Source organism: Scomber scombrus, chromosome 21 (assembly GCF_963691925.1).
Source record: "Scomber scombrus chromosome 21, fScoSco1.1, whole genome shotgun sequence".
NCBI lineage: Eukaryota > Metazoa > Chordata > Actinopteri > Scombriformes > Scombridae > Scomber > Scomber scombrus.
In genome coordinates this window covers 18,664,427-18,684,266 of record NC_084990.1, presented here as the reverse complement: position 1 = coordinate 18,684,266, position 19,840 = coordinate 18,664,427, and positions in this window count along the sequence as shown.

The following is a 19,840-nucleotide window of genomic DNA, read 5'->3' as shown; positions in this document are numbered from 1 at the left end:
TCTGTGAGTATCAAGCACCTGCTGTAAAAGGATCCACACCTTTGCTTTTATCAAAGCTATAAACTGAAACAGCATTGATTTACATTTTGAGGGACAGAATCATTTCGAACCTGAAGTCATTATGAATTGCATATGCAACATATTCACATGTACTGAATTCTTTTATTTCCCCCTCATTATAGGCGTCTCGACCCTTCCTCGACCACCTTTATCCCTTCTTGTGATTAAACACGTATTCATAAAATGTAAAATGTAATGTCATTCACAAGCAAACTGAACATAATAGTTTAAAACCATGTACAACAACCAGTATTAAACTTGAACCTTCTCCAAAAGAGGCATGGCCATCCCATGATGTTGGAGACAGGGAAGGGGGAGGAAGGGAGGGAGGGAGAGAGGGAGAAGAAAATCTGGCAGATCCACAAAGCAGTCTGGTTACAGTGTGGACACGTTGCAGCTTCTACAGCTACAGAATGGCCCAATCTGACCTTTCATTTGCTCTCTGCTGCTGTCTTTTTTTTTTTTTTTTTTTTTTTTTTTTTACTTGACTTTCAAACCCAAAGAACCAGTTACGTTTTTCTTTAGTTGGAATCGATGAAGGATATGAAAATTAGACGTTTAATGACTCAAATGCACACATTTTGATCATGATCAAAATACTGTCTCGTCGACTATCCAGAATTGGACTTGCAAATATTTTGAGCATGAGGATACAGATTTATGGGAAAGCACATAAAGGGTTCATAAAAACTTCCAGCGATGGATAACTGACCAATCTTGAAATTAAAATGTAAATATAGACCATAGTTCTCTGTGAGTTACAAAAAAATAAATGAATAAAAATGATCTTATGAAATATGTATTCCATGCAACATGGATTAGTTTTTATCACAACTAAAAGCTACACAAATTGCAAAAAAATTTACAAAACACAGTCTGATGTTTATTAAAACATTTCATATACTCCATGAATGGATTGCACATCCATATGCACACAGTGCAAGGATTATCTGTGGCACCAAGCTGCAAAGATGCAACTCAGCAGCAGGGAAAAAGAAAATAAGTTTTCAGGGCAAACTTGTGTAGTTAGTGAAGTTGTTTGTAATATACAGGTATTTTTGGCATCTGTTTCTAGTGTAATGAAAGCTGGGTGACTGCGCAAACACATGCCAAACAGACAGACAGCTGTCAATCTCAATTTCTGTGACTATTAACATTTTTTTCTCCTCACACTGGGTGGGTATGGGGTGTTGCTGTATGCCTTCTGTCATGCACTTGAGTAACATCCCTTTCTGCCTTCAGGAGAAGACTTACATCACCTTACGGAGCAATGTGCATGTGTGTGATATAGTAGATTCTGTTAAGTTTCTGAAGGAGCAACCACACTGTCATGCATGCATATTAATATAGAAATATATAAAAACACCGGTACATTCTTTATTGTGGCCTGTACACATTTTTTACCAAATTGTTTTATTTTTTCCAGTGTCCGGCTTTTCTTGTCTTTTCGTTGTGACCCTTTCATAGACTTTATGTTTGGTCTTTGTTGATCCAAAAAAAAAAAAAAAAAACACATTTGACTTTGAGAGGATTACTGATTGATTTTGAAATTGTTAGATAATGAAAGGCATTGATGGCTGATGCAGTGATATTATTTGCAATACATGCATATCAATAAAGTGATTTATACTGTCACAACTTGTGTTATGTTGTGGGATCTTGATTTTCAAATAGGTAAGATGAGAGAGGAATTGTTTAATTTACAGAATATCACAGGCTTCAGAGAGTTTTGAGACAAATGAAAATAGGGAAGTCCTGTTGTTTATCTGAGAGGAAACCTGATAAGAACTGTGCCTGCATGCTGTCTCTGTACTGATTTTGACTTCAAAAACACATTTTCCTTAAACACATAAATTTACTGTTTTATTCATGGGTTCAACAGTTTTCACAGTGTGTAAATTACAGTTATAATAAAAGTCTGATCAGTAGATTGAATCAGTGTTTTAGGCAGCACTAGCTCATTCTGAGTGACTTTCCATGAGTGAAATGAAGCCGGAGCATGCAAGACAGTGTTTAAATAGAACTGGTAATTTTCTGCTGTTTGCCTTGGAGTCCAGTTGCTGCAATCTATAATATATTTTTGTGTGGTGAGTCTCTCAGAGTTCAGACTGGTGGTTTGGGTGGAAGCACTCAGAATGAGTTTACGGTGTTTAAGCTGCATTCAGATATTCTAACATTGTGCAGGGAGTGACATGTTTTCTCAGTCTTTTCTCACAGATACTGCAGATTTTAGAAAAGGATCTTAACTTGTCGTCAGGTTCTCCAGCCAAGAGAATCTGAGACACTCCACTGCGTTCATCACTGCCAGCACAGGTCTCTGTATCATAAAAGCAGAGGGAGTACCAAAATAATTGAACTAGAGCCACTACGCTTTGCAGACTCGGGGGAGGAAATTCCAACTTTGTCATTGGCAGCTTGTGGAGGTACACGAGCCTAAGATGTAACAGGTTATGGGAACAGGTGTCCTCCTCCAGCCACAGTTACAGCTACCATGTTTTCACGATATTGTCCTTGTTAATGAGAAGAGAAGTGTGATTGTTTTCAAAGATTAAACCCAGCAGGCCTCCCTTAGAGATGCATATATGAGGTTATAGCTGCTTGATGATGGAGTGGTGCAGAATATATGTAACGATAAACACATAACATAAACAACAACTTTGATATCTGGGTGTTTTTGAGCTTTAATTTATTGTTATTTATCAATAAAATATACATACAGATACGATATATCCACATTAAGCTAATATTGGCTGATTTAACAGTTTAGCTCTAACGCAGACCCTGAGGAGGATAAACTCATATGTATGATTGCAGAAAACAATTATTTCCATTGTCAATTAATCTGCTGATTATTTTCTTAATTAATTGTTTAGACTATGAGTTAAAGCATCAAAAATTGTAGGCTAGAATTCACCACAGCTCAAGGAGATGTATTAAAATATCCTATTTAGTCCAACCAGCTGTCCTAAACCTAAAAATATTTGGTTTATTGTTATGTATGACACATAACTGATTAATCAACTAATCAATGCAGCTCTACTGATGCTCATGTAGCTATAGGAACTTTCTACTGTAATTGTATAACTTCACTTGAAGTGCACAATTACTTAACCTCGCATGACACTTAGAGATGGATTTACATCACAGCATAAACTCTGCACTTGCAAAATAACTAAAACTGTGCATTCCCCAGCAAGCCTCTGAGCTGTAGCCAGCAACACGTAGCATCTGTCCACGTGTTTCTACTTGTAGGACTGTGAAGCTTTCCTCCTCCAAACCCTAACAAAGCCAAACCCTTTCCCTGTCTCTGTCTTTCACTTAGTGCCTAGAGGTCCATTTTCTTCCACCTTATTTTTAAGTTGCTAAGGGGCACTTATTTATTTTTTGCTTTCTTTTTTAACTATAATATCGTATTTGATTTAATGTCTAACTGGCATTTTGTGATAAGGCCACTATTACTTGCTGTTAAACCTTTTTTCCAGGCCATTCTTATGTTTGTCAAGTATTTTCAATGACGGGTTTTGCACAGACATTTCATGCTTTGTTTAGGTGGAATCCCATTGTAGACCCACCTGCTTCAGACAAATTATAGGGTATGATGAGGAAAATTGTACAGTATCACAAATAAAATCAGTCACTGTACAGTATATCTTTAAATTCTAAAAGGCTGTTATCAAGTGCACTACCAAACTTAATGTTTAACTTGAAAGTATAATTATGATTAAAAAAAATGTCTCTCTCCTTTATTTTGTAGCAGAATCTCCTTCAATCCCCAAGTACTCTCACTGCAGTACATTTCTGAAGCAAAACTTATATAATATGTATAGTAAGTTAACTTCTAAGCTAAACTAACATTGAAAGAGTATACTGTATCTATACCTGAAGACAGTCCCTAAATTACAGCAAAATGTTTTCACCTGTTGCACTGAAATGAGCGGCATTTCAGTGCAATTTAGTATCAATACTGCTGATACCTAGTCTTGGTTTGACATCAGTAGGATACAATACAGCTTCCCTTTCACTTTAGATCAGATTTTGGTCACATGGACACTCCTCCTCTTGCATGCGCTCTTTGCTTCTCTGCTGCTATTGTGTGAGCAGTGTGTGCACAGCAATGGCCAATGAGTTCAGAGAATTCGCACAATAAACATTTATTATTTCCCATAAAAAAGTGTGATAATAGAAATGTATCCAGAAGTAGGTTAATGATGCACTTATCTCATAAATGTTGACATGGCTCTCCAATAAATGGTAGTACATCAGTAACTTTCAATCATAAAAAGTATTACTATCAATATTGGTGATTTTAGTCCTGGTTGAATACTTGGTATCATAAACTATGTGTTGTGGTATCGCCTCTTATGGTTCGAAATTAATCGGTAGTCACTACATGCTTCAGTTTAAAGGGAATCTAAGGTTGAGGGCTGTATAGTGTGTCAGAAGAAATATATATATATACTTTGTGACAATAGGTTGTAGAATAGCTTTTACGTGGCATTGTGTGTTCAAGTTGATTTTATAGGGTATATTAATTCTCTCAAGACGTTCAAACGTACAAAATAGCCTATTCAGTCAACTGTGAACTTGCTGTAGATACAGTATGTGTAAACTAACTTTTCAATGCCAGAGAGGTTGGGATCATAGATGACCTGCTACATGGCTTTCAAATGTAACTGTTCAGTTTTACTTCTGACAAACCACAGATCATCAAATAAGCCACTATCCATGGAGATGTCCTGATAGCGCAGTGGTTGAGATGCATACCATATACTGCGATCGCAGTGTCTCCGGTTTGACTCCAACTGGGCTGCATGTTATAGCCCTTTCTCTCCTTCACCATTTCCTGTCTGCACATCCACTTTGACTTCTCTACAAAAAGGAAAAATGCTAATTTTTTTCTTAAACTACTACTATCCAGAATTATGACTTGGTACGGCTACAGCTCATTTAATTAAACCTGATATGATTCAGATCTTTAGAAAAACCTCAGGTCTCCAGCAGATATCCTCAGTCGGTGTCAGACAGCTAGAGTCTGCCGTGTACGTGTACAGACGGGCAAATAACTAGTGTGACTACACCAGTCGCCTCTGTGAAAATAAACCTCCCAGCTGTGGCCCAGACTCTGCAAGTTCATTCAAAGCAGTAGCATCAGTTGAAAAAAAAAAAGAGAGACTTCCACGCGGCGTTATGGTTATATGCTCAATTACAGGGTGAATGTTTGAGCCTACTCCTGAATGTTACTTGAAGTTGAGCCCTACGTGAGCAGCAATCATCTCATGAAGGCTTAACGTTTGTCTTTTTATTCTCTAGGCTGGGGTTAGTGCTTTCTGGCTGAGCACCACTCTCACCGCTACAGTAGTCATTTACATTCAGGCCGGTCATTTTCTGTTCTGGCATGCAATGGGAGGCTGGAATATCTCTATATGTTACTGTATAGACAAATTGTCAGACTCACAGTTTTTAAGCCTGCTCCCTGTCAGGTTGAGTCTGCTGTGCTGAAAAAACTGAGATAGTAATTTGTCAAAACATATCTGGTTGAGAGTCTGACGAGAAGATCAAACCACTCTCATATTCTCTGTGAAATATGAAGCCAGGAGACGATTAGCTTAGCCAGTGGGCCCGCCAGCACCTATAAAGATTTAATATATTATATCTAGTTTGTTTAATCCTTATACATCCTATAGTGTAAAAAAAACAATATGTTCTCGAGAGAACTATGTGGGAGACTCTTTCTTGACCAGTTGCATCCATCTGCCATCATCATGAGGTTGCCAGGCAACCAGCAGAGACTCAAAGTAGGCATATTTTGTCACCTATGCTAAGCTAGGCCAATCGTCTCCTGACTGTACTACAGCCTCATATTTCACAGACAGATATGAGAGTGGTTTGGATCTTCTCATCAAACTCTCAACAAGAAAGTGAATATTTCCCAAAATGTCTAACCATTCCTTTAAAGATGGTTGAAAGCTACAGAAAACGCTACAGTCTTAGCTAAGTCGAGCTGGGGTTAAGCACACTTCCCAAAATGTCTAACTATTCGTTAGACATTAAGATTATTTTGTCACTTTGTGTTTGTCTTTTGCTTCCGTGAACCTACAGTAACAAAGAATAACATAACATCCCGCAAAGATGACAGAGGAAAAACTATTTTATTCCTTTTAGACTTTAATGTTGCCATCATTAGTCAACCATTTTTTATTGAACAGCTTTGCTCTTTCTCTTCCTGCATGGAAACGTAAGTAAAGGTTTTTGATTTAATCCCATTTGCAATCTACATGCTGCTCCTTTATTGTTATTTTATCAATACTACAATTACTATTAACGATATAGCAGTAGTAGCATCAAGAGAACTATGAAGATGATCAGATTATGTAAATATAGCACATAACCTGTTTTAGAGAGTTATTATTTGAGCTGTGTTATGAACTAAATACGATCCAGTCCCATCTATATAACACATGAAGTTTTAAGGATAATTTTTGAAATCTGACAGCCATTCTTGTGTGATTACTGTAAGTAGATAGGAAGCAGTAATAATAATGATAAGTGAGATAGAGATCATGTAAAGTAGATAATGTAGAATTTCATTATCAAAGGTTGGATAGAGGTCTTCTATTGGGTTATGTACATATGGTAGGGAAAATGTGCAAGTAAAGGGTAAATGGATGCCTAACAGTTTAATAGATTCAAACTGTTTTTGAAACTAGAGCTCAGCTTGTTGACAAACCCAGCCTCTTAAATCATAGACTCCACCTACTGTGACACATCACCTCCCCTTAGGGGCGTGAAGGAAAATGGTGAGGAACCCAAACCCAAAAACCTATATCCACCATCATGGTACCACGTCCTTCAGTTGGCCATCCGGTGGCAGTTTAATGTTAAATACAAGCTCATCTTTTGAGTAAATACCTACATGGCACTAGTGTTTTTCAGGATTTGATATGGGATGTGCTACACACTTTTCTGTGAGGTTAAAATTCCTTTGGCTTTGTTCTCTGACAGAACACAAGTTTCAGCAGAGGCCTTTTTTCCCCTATTTTTTAGTCTGGTTTTCTTTCCGTCTTTGCATCTGGCTTTCTCCACCATCCCAGCCCCCATCCATCCACATACTCAACTTTACATCCCTCCCTCCTTCTCCCCCTGCCTGCTCTCCTTTCTCCCATCCTTCCAGTCCCCCACCAGCGCAGACATCCAGTCAGACACAGAGAGTGGATGGAAAATATGACTGGATCCTTCCCTGACTTCAGATAATGTGCAAGACTCCTGGCAAGCGTGGCACCACTAAAAACAGGGAAACGCAGAAAGAGAGAGAGAGAGAGCATACCGGACAGTGAGAGTTTATCTAGAGGGCTGCTAAATCCTTTGAAACAGAAAGTGTTAACTTTATGTTCTTTTCATGCAAATACTTATTTTTTTCTTTCAGCATTAACAAATATTTACTGTATATATTTGTTCATATTCTTTATAAATGATCTCCAGAATAACAAATCATCCCTAGGCATAACACGAAAATCATTATCGACAGACTGTAGAGATTCATCAAAGTGTCTCCTCATTTGATGGTGATGATTTTCTACATGTTAGCACAATGTCCAAGGCCACGAGACAAAAACTAAAGAGCTCCACTGTGCATGAGGGTGTCATATTTCCCAGCCACAATAGCTCAAACTTTAAAAGCCTGCCCCAGTACAGGCAGCAGAGAGTTTGCACAAAGACATTTGAATGGAATATTCTGGATGGGAGACACCAAAAAAGGAAAAAGTGACACAGGTTTTCATCCATGTGTGTGTCTTCAAATTGGATGAATGTGTCAGGGAGTATTTTGAATCATCAACTCCAAATTTCTTCAATAAGTTTTTTAATTTGTGGTATTGTAAGATGTGTTAACTGTGTTTTTTTTTAAGAGAAACACATCTGAGGAGATGCTTTGGTGTCTGCATTCACACATTTCTCCACATTCCTCTCTGAAAGTCCTTTCCAGTTGACCTGCAGTCTCTGCAGGGTGGTTTAACGCTGGCCTTTCCCAACATCTGGGAAAGTTAGTCAGTGGTTAAACTGCACTGCCCACTCCTTGTCCTTTTATCACTAGCTTTTGCCCTTCTGCACTATCTGCACACCAGTATGCCTGATGAAGACTAAAATACTTTTATTCTGAGATCGTTTTCCTCATTATAATACTGTGTTTTTGTATATCTGAGTCATGCTGAGTAATTTGATTTCTCCCCTGTCACATTCTGCCACCAGCTGTAAACTTTTAATGCACAAAATGCACTTCAGAGTAGAGAGAAAGACGATTTGAGGCAAAAGTCTGCCTCAGTCTCAAATAAGGTTTGCAAGGAATGATTGGTGGGGGGAAATGAGCTCAGAGATCCCGTCTGGAAATGTTGTTACTCCAGCTGCCTGCCGTCCCTGTGCTAGCACTCATAAATACTATGGCCTACAGAGATGTTCATATGTGAGGAAAGCAGGGGAAAGTAGGAGGTACGGCTCAGTATAAAAGAGGCAAAAGAGAAGGAAAAGAGCGAGAGAGAAAACAGAAAATAAATAGATAACTGTGTAGGAGGAGGCTTTAGGTTCTCAGATGGATTGAAAGGGAATGTGGGAGCGTTAGTATGTGTATAAAACTGTATTATTTCTACACGACTGACAGAAGAAAAGAGGCAGAATAGACAGCAGGTAACCTCAAACTGAGGGAAACTGGAAATGGAAATAGGGAAGCCTGTAACTATGTAGGGAAAAAATTCCCATCTGTCTGATGACTCATACTCTCCCCTCAGCCACAGAAACGAAATTTAACAACCTCCTAGTTCTTACACTGCTAAGACAATGATATTCAGGGCAAATTTTAGGCTATCTACTGGAAAAATACCTGGATACATTCATTATCCTTTACTGTATACATTCTTACATACATTCTTAAACTGTTTCTGTCATCTCTCCGTCTGTATGTGTATTACCCCCAAATGTTTCAGAATTAAGGTTACTTATGGTTATCTACATTTTTTAGGAGTTGGGAGTTATTTTCACAAAATGACTGGCCTGAACTATCTGTCACAGTGAGAGTAAAGTACAATCTGTTATGTTATCTCAGCCTTGGCAGTCTGCATCTTGTTGGATTTTCTCTCTTAGTAAGTTTCCCAAATACAGACAAGCAGAAGCTAAAGGCATTAGTCTACCTGGCTGCAACGCTTTCCACTCTCTGGATGTTTGGTACAACAGAAAAAAAGGACAGGAAACTCACCTCAGCCGTCCATGAAATCCAATATTTGTCGTTAGCTAGTTTCTTTTGGAGTTGCATTGTGCCGAAGCATTTCTCTCCTACAAAAGTGAGAAATAAACACCAGATAATGTATTCATCACACTTTGGTAAGCCGCTTTTGAACATAAGATGGTGGCATGATTCAGAAAATAATGTATATATATATATAAGTCAAAACCTTCAGGCAGTTATATTATATCTGTGACAATATTAGCACAGTGTTGTCATTAGAGCTTAGAGGGGTTCAAATCTTTCATCAAAAACACCAACTACTCTCTGATTTCAGCTACTTAAATCAAATGATTTGTTGCTTCACTTTGTCATGACAGTAAACTGAATGTGTTGGTCGGACACAAAATGAGAAGACTGACAAAATAAGAAGACAATTTTTGACATTTAATTGACTAAATGACCAATCAATGAATACACATTGAAAATAAATGTCATTTAAATCACTTAATCATCACGTAAATGTCAATTGGATAACTTTATGTCACAGAAGCAATATTGTTTTACATTTCTGTAGATAATAAGAATGTTATATTTATTTATATAATATTATTTCTGTCCACTTATTTGCTTTTGCAAAAAAAACTCAAGCCAAATGTGTTTGACTTTATTACCAGGAGTTGGATGAGTTGATTGATATCATCTTTATGTCACAAACACTGCAAGTGTTCTCACAACTACTATCTTGACATGTTTTATGTGTATTTAGTAAATGTAGAATCAGACAATACATTGTGGTTTGAAGAGCTGTAGTTTGCCTATTTGAGCTATTGACTGACCAACAACAGCTGTTAAACTGTACACAGCAGTCCGCCACGTAATTGACAATCTTCTCCTGGATGTTTGGGTGTAAACCAAGTTTGAGCTATCTTTGGCTGGGAAGCTGGTTAGCAAGATAGCTGCTCACTCATTGCCCAACAAGACACAAATGGAGGTGGTCTTATGCCTAACCCTAACCCTTAAAATAGGCTAACTTTTCCATTGCATTACAACCAAAAGTGCAGTGCTGAACTGAACAGACTTGATGGACTTAAAGGACCCAACAAAACTGAAGTGCAAACCAAGACTTAAATGCAGACAGAATTAATATGTTGCTAGGGAACAGGTGACTAGATAATGGCAGGCTGGGAGCTGATTGGCTGAGATACTGGAGATAGGGCAGGGCTAACAATGATGATGCAGGGCAGGTGTGGGGAGAGCAAATGAGCTGGTGAGGAGTCCAGGAAAACGGACGGGAAACACACTCACACAATCCAAATAAAAACAAGCAAAACCAAATTACCAAAAGAACTGAGCAGAAGTACAACAAACAGAAAAAGTCCAAAAACCGTGAGGTAATAACTCATCTAACTCATTTCTCCAAATGTCTGGTACTTCTTTCAAATCAAAAAGTGAAGACTCAGTATACACATAAATACACACTTTTGGTTACTAAACCTTAATTTGGACAGACATTCATACTTGAATAATAATAATAATAATGATGATAATAATAATAATAATAATAATAATAATAATAATAATAATAATAATAATAATAATAATAATAATAATAATAATAATAATAATAATAATGATGATAATGATACCTACGCCTGAACTTTTTTCTTTTTACCTTTGTACCTAAGTTGACCAGAGCCCAAGGTGATGTCCTGCAATGTCATTTCGTCCCAACCAACATTCCACATCCTAAAGATATTCAGCTTATTGTTGTAGAAGACTAAAGAAACTCGAAAATATTCTCATTTGAGAGGCTGGAATCTGAGAATTTGGACATTGTCTTTCTTTAAAAATTATTCCAAATGATTAATCGATTATCAAAATAGCTGGCTATGGTTAGCAACTACTCGAATAATCCACTAATCTTTGCTTTAGTGTGGAGTCTTCTCCATATTTGATGCTATAGGTGTCAGCACACCTGCCATGATCTAAAAGTTTAAAATCAAAATTTTCAGAATAAAAAAATGTCCTTGTGTTTTGTCTCTATGTTTCTCTTTGCAGCACTCCACTCATGAGGAAGCCACAACAGTGTGTGAGTAGTCTTCATCTGTGCACCATATGTGATGAAAAGTAAGTTTCACCGTATGGAGGAAAATAAATGCTGTTAGCCTCACTGTTAGCAACACAAAGTCACACATTAGCTTTAAAAAATGAAAAAAGAATGTATATTTTTAACTAAAACCTTCCTTATTATCTGAATATTCATCAAAAACTTTATGTCTCATGTCCTGTGATTAATGGAGCATCTTTAACAAGTATTTGAATCAGTGTTACCTCATGACTACTTGTTGCTCTTTTTTCAGTGAAGGGCAAAATACTCCTCTTGACATTAGGCCGATGTTGTTTTCTTAAGGGCCCCAGGTCCCAGAGCTTGACATTACATCAGCACATGGAAGTGAAGGATAAAAAGGTGCCTCCTCGCTTGGATTTCTGTGGACTCTTTCCAGGATTAGCCAGGAAACCACAGGAATGTTGTGCCGAGGTAAACAACACTCCATGTTTATTATTTATGTGAGAAAAAACTGTATTTTTAAGATAGAGGTACACAGGCTTTAAATTTATTTCATTACTGACTGTGGCAGGTAATCACATAACTAATTACTTTCATGTCAGTTTCTTTATGTCTTACCAATCTTTACCTGCTTGTATTGTCTGAACGACGGTGAGTCTGCTGCGAACATGTGAAACATTTTCTCCACTATGTTGGGCGGCCACAGGTGTCTTTGTTTCTCTCTGTCTAATTGATGAACACCACGTAAAAATCTGATTTTTACCTATAGCAGGAATCGAGGCGTACACACCATTATCCCTAACAACAACAATGTTTTTGCCAGTTTGTTGTGAGCATGTTTTCTGATCAAGTTCTTTGACTGATAGCTTGTGAAGCTTTCTGTTGTAGACAAGCTGTTTTGGCAAAGATTTCTTTACTTTTCCCCTCTTGTGATTGTGCAAATAATGATTTTGTTGTGTCTACGGTAAGCTCAGTGGAGCATGTTTGTGTATTTGGTTATGTTGTCTGTATTTTCAGCATGTTCGTTTGTGACTCGTGCATAATTTTCTAAAAAGGCCTCTCACATTATATGTTGTCATTTCATTCATTGTTATTCAAAAAAATATTGATTGCAGCCACTTTAAGTTGCAGTGTGTTGAGCTTTCAGGATCACCTACTCTATGTGTCCTACCAACAGTCAAAGTTGTTATATTTGGACTGTGACCCGATTCTTTACCTTTATCAAGTAGGTTTTGTGCCTAAATCTAACATAACATTAACCACAGTTGTAGTCATAATCATTTTTGTGATGCGTCATTTGTAACATTGTTGGAAGTTATTGACATAGAATATCTTCATGTCAATACATCAGAAAACACTCATATTGTATTTGCCTTTTTAGGTGGCAAGGACAAACAATGCATTACATTATTCAGTTTGGATGACTTGATGGTTTCATACCTTCTCAGTTATATTGCAATCATTGCATGATATAATTTTAATGATATGTCTCTATCCAGCCTCTTTTGCTGTCTTGCACTTTACATTCTTTCCTCTTGCACGCTCTGTCAAATAAATTAACAAATCACCAAACAGCAATTTCCTTGACAGACACTCACGTTTTAATTCAGTGCTGTGTAGCATTATGTTTTTGTTGAGAGTTTATATGCAACACGTGATACTTTGCGAAACTGAAACTCCATTTACTGTTTTCAATAGTGGTTAGTACTATCATACATTTGTAAATCATAGTGTGTACTGTAGTATTGTTGCAGAAGCCATCAGAAGAATTTTAATAGTGTAATCTGTAAACTTTTGAGAGGAGCTGCTCCCTTAAGCACATTTGTATGACTTGAGCTGGAGTATATCGTCATTATCATATCATCAGCCAATCAACGGTATGCTGACTAGTGACAAAAGTATCCATAAGCTGTTTAGACGCTAGGTAGGTAAAAAAAACAAAAAAAACAGTAAAGCAAAATTCCTCACATAAAGCCCAAAATGTTCAAAATGATGATGGATGGAGTTTATATTTAGGTTTCTTAAAAGTTATGGTAGTACCAAGCTCTGGTCTATTTGAGAAATTATTCGGCTGCAATGATTTCTGTTTTGGAAAGAGGAAACAACAGTCACTAATGAGCATGTGCAGTAGATTGCTCCATTAGGTCGAGTTTGCAGTCCAGCCCGAGGTTGCTGAGTACTTCAGAATGGTTGAGAAGAAAAAAGTGACCTCAATACAAAAGAATGCAGTGTGGTCTGTTCTCCCTCCCCTAACATCCAGCACGGGCAAAAATGGCTTCTCTTAACCCACTGTTTAGCAGAGGGAGTTTATATGACTTGAGCCATTTAAATGGCCACATAGCCGCCTTCTCCTCCTCGCTCCTCTTCCTCCCTTACTTTCACCTCCTCTTTTCATGGGGAGGATGTGAGCAAAGTTGCCACGTTAGATGCTTTCTCTCTCTCCCGTTTTGATTGTTCTCACTTTCCAAAAAGGATCTTTGAGAAAACAAACAAAGATGTTGCTGGCAGACATCTTCATCTACAGCATGCACAAAAAAGCGACAAGTTGTTACAGTTCACAACAATATAAACTAAAAGCTGTGTCTGTGCTCTTGTGCATTTGTTCAGATATAGGGAAGTTTTGTTGATGTCTTTAGTGTCTGTAGAGGCCTTGAGAATGCCACTTCTTTCAGTTAAGTAAACATATTCTGATCACACATGCTGATAGTAGTTTTAACTTCCTTTTGGAAACCTTGTTTTCCTTTTTTTGATAGATTGTGTTTAATTGCTTGCAGTAGCAACACTCATGCCTATCTTGTTGCACTCCCCCATCATATATCAAGTCAATGTTGGACTTGAAGCTTTAGAAAATCCAAATTGCTTCCTGTTACAATTCCAAGTCAAATTTGTGACAGTATTAGATCCGCTTATTTTATATATCTTTTTACAACCTAATCCCTCAGCTCTAAAAGAAATTCATCTCATCCTGAGTGTTACCTTTGTATCAGTGTTTCTTTTTCTGTTACTGCATGAATTGCTTGAAAAGTTGAGATTCTACCATGGAGGCCTCAGGAGACAATATTTCTTGCATGATGAGGGATCCCGATGCCAGCCACATGTCCAGGAACTACTTCTGCTGCTGGAGGAGGAGTTAAGATTTATGCTTGCCTCCTGTGTCACCCTGAAAATGCAAGACTAACCGCTTTCAGATGTAGGTTGGTGAGGATGTATGGAGGATAGTGGTGGTGTAGAGGGAGGGGCGTGTGCAAATTATACTAATGATCCATCCCAATACAGGCATTTACAATATGTAGAGCATTAGAGGTAGGTGCCTGGTGAGGGTGTTGCATGCAATCAGGCAACCTTCCAGTTATTGTTTTATGAAAAGTTATAATTTCCTTTCCCAAGTAATTCTGGCATGTGTAGACTTCAGCCCTTTGTGGATTTAATACTACACAATGTCATATATACTATGAGAGACCAGAAAATAATATAAACACTTGTATGATGTAATGCAGAAAATAACTAGCTTTACTGGTCAGAGGCTTTATTTGATAGACTTTGGCATTGATGTCAATTAGATGGATGTGTAGGGATCCGCGTAGAAAGACATCGATGGGCCTTGACTGGTGGCGACGGGTTGGTGGAGAGATGAAGTGGCAATGTGGCATAGACAGTTGTCCTCCTGCTTTGCATATTGCATATTATTGGACCTTGCAGGAGAAGCATACAAAAGCCAAAGCAAGGCAGTTTTACTTATATAGAAGACACAATTACAGGTAAAGCTTTACAATGTAGTGCATACACCAAAACGTTGCATGAGATTATAATAACTAAAACACAAGAACATAAAACACTGACAACCATCCATTCTCCAAAAGGCCTACCCCACCCCTCCACCACCGCCCACACACACACACAATGACTGATTATATGTCTGAGAAAACGGAAAAGTGTTCAGTTTGCTTTTGAATGTGGCCTCAGTTGTGACACATCTCAGGTCATCACGCAGTTTGTTCCAGCGAACAGGAATCAAAGTTGCTAAAAGCACCTTCACCATATCATGATCTTATTCTGGGTGCTGTTAGAAAATCACTTGAGGGGTGTGAGTCGATTGTAGTTAGTGAGCAGGGCAGAAAAAAAAGTTAGTCATTAACATTTTCAGGCTGTAGAACTCAGTGTTTTTGAGGGTATGAATGTGAGTTATGTTAAGTCTTTATTCATGCTTTTCAAATCTGACAGCACTTTTCATGGCACCAGATGTATTCTAGTATAGCAAAAGCAGTCACTGATCACCCACTGACTGTGTTAACCTGGGTGCCAGTCAAAGTAAAGCTATAATCACTGGCTGACAGCTCACTTATTGCTTCCTCTAATTTTTCATCCTCAATGACAGTGGGTGCTTGGGCCATACCCACGGAGACCCTGCACTGTCATTAAAATACAGAGCTGTAATTTTTCTGCTCCATTTTGTGCACCTGCACATGCAGTTGTGTTGCACGGACACCTGGATAGTTTTGAAAACAGGTGATCTGTGTTCTGATTTTCAGATTTTTACTGTCCCTTGTGGCAACTGGAATTTTAACAGAGGCTGCAATGCCCCCCTGCAATTCTGCATTTTAACGGCATCTGTTAAAATGTCACATAAAGACAAAACATCCCCACACAGGTGACAAAATATTTTCTATCTTGCTTTCACATGAACTAAAATTGAGTAATTTGTCAACTTCTTCAATCACTTTATGTGTTGATTTAGTCTAAATTAGGCCAATATTTGAGCATGTGTATGCTACATTGTAAAAGCACTAAAGTTTCCATTTTCCCTTAATCTACCCTTGACTGGTCTTCAGTTCTTAGATGAGTGGAGAGGGCAATGAGTGAATACAACAGTGACTGAGTCCCATGCGTTTTGCATTGCGTAGGAGAGCTAGCTCAATAAACTCTCATCCTAAAATAAATTCAAAATTAGAGGGTTATATAGAGAAGGGAAAATGGCCACTGGGCTTGGTTCTTGGCCCCACGCACACAGCCGCTGTGGAGTCTCCTTTTATTCCTGGTCTTCAGGCTGGGTGAGTCAAGAGAGTGAGAGAGCTGGAGGGAAGTAAGAAGAGTGAAGAAGGAGGAGAGGGGAGATTAAAAAAAAAAAAAAAGAAAAGAAAAAAGAGACAGACAGACAGAGGTAGTCAGACACAGATGTAAAAGGAAGACCGAGAAGGTGGCAAGGAGAGGTGGAAGCAAAGGGACGTGCCAGCTGTACTACCTCCTCGTCTGTCTGATCTGGCCAGTGTTTAAATGATTTCAATGACAGAGTAAATATAGAAAACTTGGGAGGTGTTCAATTGCAGCCATTTAATGGCAAACCTAGTTTCAATCCCCAGTGCCATTCTTTGAAAAGTACTCACTAAACTCCAAATCCCAATCCCTATCAAAACTTTTATATATGTGCATGTCGAGTGACAAAATCCTGATATAGTGGGCAAACTTTTCATTTGGATTCACAGCCCTGTCACACCAGCATTTAATAATCAAGAAAACTTTCCAAACTGGCAACACAGTCCACAACGACGCATGGATGAATTTCTGAAGTTCTGGTGTGACCACGCCTTCAGCAGATGGGAGGCCCCCAAAGAAAGAGTTCCTGACTCATAGATGCTAGCGATATTAGGTGAGATCTTCATTGATCCACATAGACTAGAAGCATATTGACAGACTGGAAATATAGTAAAGAAAAACAGAAACAGTTTTCTAGTTCATCAGATAAGCGCAGACATGTTCCGTCTCAAACTGGATATGGTTTGACGCAGGAACAGGAATCCTCCCTAAAACTTTTCCAAAAACTGAACTGCGCTCCTCTACTTTGTCTGCTGCCTAATACCTTTTCCAGTAACATCCTTGTAAGGTGTTTAATGGCTCAGCCATGAATGTGGCCAAGAGTGACAAAACCAGATGGTTTTGGATGCTAGTGCTGCAACCTGAGCGAACATCGTCACTGCAGCGGCCAACTGTGTGATCGATATTCAGACTAAAACAAGTATCTTGCTGGAACCTTTCCTCAGTGAAGACCGATGAGAAATATTCTATGTGTGCTGTTCAGAGTTTCACAAAATTGTCTTTTCTTCTGCACCTTTTCAGAATTTTACATCTTTTATCTTTCATCATAAAAGTGTATTTAGGACTCTTAGCTATTGGAACGCAAATCAAAGACCAGTTTGTTTGAAGGAAAAATTTTACGCAAGTGTTTATTAGCATAAATTGAGATTCATATGCAAGGGTCCTCACAGTACCAAGGCTATGTTTTAAAGTGGCTCTTTTCCTGCCCTCATCATCGTTATTTACTAAGAAAGATCCAGGGCTTTTTATTTGATGTGTTAAAGCACCCCTGGGTGTTTTACAATAGCTCTAGGTGCTTTTGTAGTTTAATTTGGAGCTTTCGCACCCTTGCAAAAAGTACAGTAGGGGGCTGGAGGTCTCAAAGGGTCCCATTGAGGACTACATTGTAATGTTTTATGATAGGAGACAGTTAATGTGGAAAAGAAAGGCCCCTTTCATCATTGCAGTTGCACAACAATTCTTATATCCATGATGCTTTATAATAATTATGTAAACTAGGGACAGAAATATGTTAGCATGATGTATTTACCTTTAATCCTTTGGGCACAAATATCTACATATATATGTATACATATCTTGACATGGACAGGCTGTACATGAAGAGATATAAACATTTCTAGAAACCTGGCAAACTGGCTAATATGAGATTATGTTGTTTCTGCACCACGTGTGTAGCTACAGATATGATACAGTCAAGTTGTTAGCAAACAGTGGCCTATTTACACGTCCAACAGATCCATAGCAACATTAGCATTTATTTGGAGTCATGGTTGTGTCCATTTGATGAATTTAAGTCCAACATTCACTCTTCTTTTAGCTTGGTTTTGCTCTCCTCTAAATATCTGACACTTTAGATGCTAAGTTGTTCGCCAGGTAGTCGCTAACTTTTACTTTTTTCAGCTGTTTGTTGCTGTGCAAGTAGGTCAGTTTAACAAGCTTTTTTGTTGAAAACAGTTGCCTCCTGCGGCTGGAAATTACATTGATGAGAGCGGTGAGAGTCAACCAAAACAGTATGAGCCAAGAAACCAAAACAATGAGCTAAAGGATGCTATACAGCTCTGTCAGTTAGTCACTACAAGCGACCTTATTTGTGTGAACTAAGACTAAGTGAATGTAAACTGACTGGCATTGAATCTAACTAGAATTATGTTTAGGGTCTTTATCACCTGAGCCAAAATTGCTGATTGTTGCCACTGGGCTCTTGTTGGTTATTCAGCAGATTAAAGAAAAAGGCTCCCCAGTAACAAGGCTCCATAAAGCAGCCTGCTTCCCCTTAGCTAATGGGTAGCATACGGCATGTGGAGGGTAATGGTGCCAAAGATGGGAAGCAGGATTTACACGGTTTCAAACAGGAGGAGGTTCTCTGTCAAACCTTGAATGTGTAAACCCTGACCCCCTGCCTGTATGAAACCTATTGGGGGAGGGGGCTGCAGGTCCATATGTGCAGGGAGAGCTGGCAATTAGTCTTTATGAGATGCTGACATGACTGCATCCTTACAACCAGGTAAAATGTGTGGCTGTGTATTTACAGTATAAGACAATTTGCAGTTCAAGATCTTTGCAGCTCTATCCGAGTGGATATAAGCATTTAGGCTGAAGTCTAAACGCCTTCTGTCGGTGATCTGGGGAAATACAATTCATGTGAAGCTGGCAGCTGCTCACGTTTGGGGTGGGGTGCTCAGATTCAACTGGACAACATCTTAAAGACTAAATAGACGTTAGAGGAATTTAACCAGATTCAGCTCCAGTCAGGCCGGCCCACATGAAACTGCACAATCTGGGTGAAGAGTCCACGTCACATCTCAGCTGGAGCATCCTGGTGTCACATCAGGGTTTTCCACCACAATTCAAGTTTTAACTTTAAAGAAATGTTGCAACTGATTTACATTTTATGCGTTTGTTCTTTAAGAAGTTACTAATTTATCAGCATGGAAACACTGAGGAATAAGGAAGATTAGGTTTCAGTGGAGGATGGAGTTGCAGTTATTGAATGATTTTTCATATGTAGCTTTCTAGATGTTACATGTGTCAAGAGATGCAAGCATCGGCCAGCCACCCTAATACTGAGATACCTATCTGCAGTCATTGTTGTACATTATAGAGGAACCTCAGTGTTTCAGCTGGGGTACAGACTGAAGAGGAAATACCATGGAAGATATACAGAAGAGAAAAGAACCAACGCTCTGAGCCAAAGGGGTTAGGGATGGTAAGAAGGAACAACAGCTTTTAAGGTCTCCACGTCACATGTTTAACTACAATGAGCTCTGGTAGAGTTTAGACTGAGTTGGGAGTGGGCGGGGGGTAATGGATGCTTGTGCACTGATTGGCTCCAGACGGTTGCCCATATTTAGATTAGTGTCATGTCCCTCCCTGGTTTGTGTTCAGCTGTGCGCTGGAATGAAATGCAAAAT